Raw genomic sequence first — 5,000 nt, 5'->3', positions numbered from 1 at the left:
TTTAGAGCAGTTATTACTGCTGTTCCCATATGTCACTGACACTGTCTATCACACACACTCACACACACACACTCACACAGACACACACACACACACACACTCACACACACTCACACACACTCCCACTCACACACACACACACACACTCACACAGACACACACTCACACACTCACACACACTCACACACACTCACACACACTCACACACACTCACACACACTCACACACACACACACACTCACACACACTCACACACACTCACACTCACACACACACTCACACACACTCACACACTCACACACACACACACTCACACAGACACACACACACACACACACTCACACACACTCACACACACTCCCACTCACACACACACACACACACACACACAGACACACACTCACACACTCACACACACTCACACACACACACACACACTCACACAGACACACACACTCACACACACACACACACACTCACACACACACACACACACACTCTTGTTCCAGCCATATGCTGGGCTCTCATCCCCAGGTTTGTGTATCACGACTGACTGCACACTAACAAGCTTGTTCAAATCTTCCTGTCTGCCTAATTAGTTTCTATCAGCTAACGACGGCAACCAGAACAGGTCACTGCATAATTACAGAAGCTTTATTAGCTGTACTTCTCTGCTGAAAATGAAAACTTTAGTCAGAAGAAGTGTGATTCCAACAGACACCTACACAGGAGAGAGGAGTTCTGGCGCTGAAGTTAAACCTCAGTCATTACGTCTGATGATTGTTGGATGAACAACTTAGCTAATGAATTAGTGGGATCCTGTTATTGTAAAGTAGTGAACACTGATCCTCAGACAGAACACACACCGGCTCATTCCTCCTGCAGCGACGCCTTGTAACGACAAAACACCTGAACGTTACAGCAAAGCTCTGCTCCATGAAGGTTGTGTGGCAAACTGGTCGTTTAATTAATGAAGTTTAATTAACTTAGTCTAACTTGAAACTGAGGCCAAAAGCTCAATAAGCCTTAGTTCTCATCAAGCCTTCCTGCAGAGTGATAATTTGCTGTCTAAATTTGGAAAAGTCAAACAAATTGATGCCTCCTGAAATAATGAATCAACCTCATTGACTTAGAAGGAAACCCTAACCCCTACAGACTGTGAGGATCGTGTGTGAAGGCACTCGAATGTATTATAAGATCGTTTAAACAAGCTCCTTAATGTAAGATCAGCCTAATGAGACAAGATTAGACAACGGCACCACGGATAAGCCATCTTAGAGGCCATCTGAGACCGTGTGTGTGTGTGTGTGTGTGTGTGTGTGTGTGTGTGTGTGTGTGTGTGTGTGTGTGTGTGTGTGTGTGTGTGTGTGCAGACTTCGGGCTCCCCGGGTGCTTTATGGTTTAAGGAGTCTGTGTTTCTACTTTAAAGACCAAAGCCTATAAAGTAATCCAGCATCCCTGAATGAGACTGCAGCAGACTGACATTTGGCAGCCAGGAAAGCTGCGGGGGGGTGGGGGTGGGGGGGTGATATAGCCGATGTATAACCTGATCCTCAGGTCAGCACAGCAGGTGACGTGCTCTCACGTAGCCCACATACCGTCCCTGAAAGAGGGGCTTCACCACACTGAGTGCAGACCAGCTGTTCTCCAGTGTTTGGAGAATAAAGAGCAGCGTGTCACCGTGTCTTCACTCAGACGTCCACTTCCTTCTGTTTGGTGATGTTTATTCTCTGGCAGCAGGACCACAATGCAGTCAGAAGATGAGTTCAAGTTCAAATCTAAGTGATAATAATAAAATACTGCTACTAATACCTCCCTCCACTCTTCCAGGTCTTGATTATATTCAGTTTTGTATCTTTGTGCTCTCTTCTGTATCTACGGATGACTGTACTGTTAAACATGTTAATAGTTTGTTAAACCACATAACTTCTATACATTTTGCTAATGTTGCTCATCATGGCTGTATTTTCTGTGCAGCCCCTTGAGACGGATGCTGGACCATGATAACCTTTGGTCTGTCTGGTCAGAAGATGGATGATGATGTTCATGAACGATGGTGACAACATTAGAGCCGATGCCTTCACTGTCAGTCTGACCAAACACTGACACACAGTCAAACTCCTCTGGAGAACAAATGTGAGCTAACCTGTAATCACACATGCTTAAGCAGATCAAGTGATGTACCTGTAATGAACGCACACACTGTAATTCCTCAATTACGGAGGCATAATCAGTCATCGCTGAGCCGGAGAGGCGGAGGAGGAGGAGCCAGTTTTCCCAGAGAACAGTAATACATCAGTGACTCCTGTTTCCACAAAGACTCAAACCATGTTAGCTAAATCTGATTTATGCTCCCAGGTCTGGAGACGAACGGGCCAAAGACAACAGATAGCAGCTCACCAAATCCCCCCTCCCCAACCGCCACCACCACGACCCCCCCCCTTAATCCTGCGGTCTTTGGGATGGGATGGTGGGAGCTAATCTTTCAGATAATCTGGCTAGCCCTCAGGTGGAGCCCCCCTGAACAGATTGCCAATTTCTGTCGAGGAAAACACTGTGATTGGGGGTCGGGGGTGGAGAGGGGTGGAGGGGGTGGAGAGAGGGTGGAGGGTCGAGGGGAGGGGGTGGAGAGAGGGTGGAGGGTCAGGGGGAGGGGGTGGAGAGAGGGTGGAGGGTCAGGGGTCGGGGGGGCAGAGAGAAAATGAGCTATAATATAAGAGATTCCTCCAGATGTAGAAAACATCTCTTTAGAAATGAAGATTAAAGCCTCCAGAGCCTGATGCTGCTCTGACTGCAGTCAACTGGGGCCACTACCACAAACCTACGGCACGGCACGGCACGGCACGGCACGGCACGGCACGGCACGGCACGGCACGACACGGCACGGTGCCCACACCATCTTTGTCTTTTACATTTGAAGTTAAACCAAATATATACATACAGTGTTTTCAGAAAAAGAGAGACACACTGAGAGAGAGAGAGAGAGACACAGAGAGAGAGAGAGAGAGAGAGACAGACAGAGAGAGAGAGAGACAGAGAGAGACAGACAGAGAGAGAGAGAGAGGGAGAGAGAGAGAGAAAGAGAGACAGAGAGAGAGAGAGAGACAGAGAGAGACAGACAGAGACAGAGAGAGAGAGACAGAGAGAGAGACACTGAGAGAGAGAGAGAGAGAGAGAGACAGAGAGAGAGAGAGAGAGACAGAGAGAGAGAGAGAGACAGAGAGAGAGAGAGAGAGAGACAGACAGAGACAGACAGACACAGAGGGAGAGGATGTTTGAATTATAACCCTGTTTACATCGTTAGGTCGATCATGGTGTCTCCCAGACTGCCCTTGGTCGTGACAAATGCCAGATTTGCCACATCACCCGTCTGATTTATTCTCTCTTCCTCCCTCTCCTCCCTCTCCTCCCTCTCTTTCCCTCTCCTCCCTCTCTTTCCCTCTCCTCCCTCTCTTTCCCTCTCTTCCCTCTCCTCCCTCTCCTCCCTCTCCTCCCTCTCTTTCCCTCCATCCACAAGCCGTCTACTTCATTCTTGTTCTTCTTTGTCTCCATTCTGGAGCTTTCTAAACTCACCTGTGCATCAGAGACTGATACTGACTGACAGTTAGAGGGAGGGAGGGAGGGAGGGAGGGAGGGAGGTAAGGATGGAGGGATGGAGGGAGGTAAGGATGGAGGTAAGGAGGGAGGGATGATGGAGGGAGGGAGGGAGGTAAGGATGGAGGTAAGGAGGGAGGGATGATGGAGGGAGGGAGGGAGGTAAGGATGGAGGGATGGAGGGAGGTAAGGATGGAGGTAAGGAGGGAGGGATGATGGAGGGAGGGAGGGAGGTAAGGATGGAGGGATGGAGGGAGGTAAGGATGGAGGTAAGGATGGAGGTAAGGAGGGAGGGATGATGGAGGGATGGAGGGAGGTAAGGATGGAGGTAAGGAGGGAGGGATGATGGAGGGAGGGAGGGAGGTAAGGATGGAGGGATGGAGGGAGGTAAGGATGGAGGTAAGGAGGGAGGGATGATGGAGGGATGGAGGGAGGTAAGGATGGAGGTAAGGATGGAGGTAAGGATGGAGGTAAGGATGGAGGGATGGAGGGAGGTAAGGATGGAGGTAAGGATGGATGGATCATGGTATCACTGGATAAATGGATAGGTAAAGAGAGGTCTGTTCTGCAGGAGGAGGAGGAGCAGTCTCCCCTCCAGAGGGCCGTGGGCCTCCCCCCTCATTAATCAGGGGGGGTCAGGGGTTGGCATGTTGGCTCTCCCCCGCTGTGAGAGGGCGGCTCAGATGGCACAGCTGGCACACAATGTGACAAGGCCAGAGGCCAGAGTGTGAGGCATGCTGCAGACAGACCCCCCCCCCCCCCAGGTGGATGTTGCTTAGTGTGCTGGATGAACGAGGCTTCAGGAAAGTGTGACGTCTGGTGTGAGGAAACAGCCGTGACTAAATGTCCAATAACCAAACCCAGATCTTCTGATCTTCTGATCTTCTGATCTTCTGATCTTCTGGTACTGGGATCGACTCTCGGCTGAACCGTCTGTGATCATCTACACCATGCCGGCTAACAGGCGTACGTGCTGCGTACGGGAGCGGCTCCCCGCTGATCTGACCTGAGGTGGAGATAAAGTTGTTTTGCCTGCCTTTGAAAGTACTTCGGGGGCTATTGGATGTTTTGGCAGGTAGATATCTAGTTCAGCAGAGAGCTGGTGAAGCACTGTGTTTGGGGATGCCTTCCTGAATCTGATGAATGAGCAGCAGAAATGGAGCCATTAATCCAAAGACTTTAGGGAGCCGTTCCGGGGAGGGGAGGGGAGGGGAGGGGAGGGGAGGGGAGGGGAGAGTGGAAATCAATCTTACTGCCTCCCTACGCTCCCCATCCAGCTCTGCCTCCTCTCATTCTTTCTCCATCCTCTTATTTTAAATGTGTTCCTCTCATGTTTTGGTCACACAGGTTCTGTCTCTCGTCAGCTCTCCTCCATCCTTCCTCTCTCCTCCCCTGTCCATCTGCCT

General features: G+C 50.2%; 1 protein-coding gene across 1 annotated transcript in view; it reads right to left on the bottom strand.

Annotated features, from left to right (window-relative positions):
• The window catches only part of ptprt (protein tyrosine phosphatase receptor type T), a 288,666-nt gene that overhangs the window by 160,039 nt on the left and 123,627 nt on the right, over nucleotides 1-5,000 (bottom strand). The gene's annotated exons all lie outside the window — the stretch shown is intronic.

The sequence above is a fragment of the Pempheris klunzingeri genome, chromosome 2 (genome assembly GCF_042242105.1).
Source record: "Pempheris klunzingeri isolate RE-2024b chromosome 2, fPemKlu1.hap1, whole genome shotgun sequence".
In the NCBI taxonomy this organism is placed as follows: domain Eukaryota; kingdom Metazoa; phylum Chordata; class Actinopteri; order Acropomatiformes; family Pempheridae; genus Pempheris; species Pempheris klunzingeri.
This window is presented reverse-complemented; position numbering and strand designations above follow the sequence as displayed.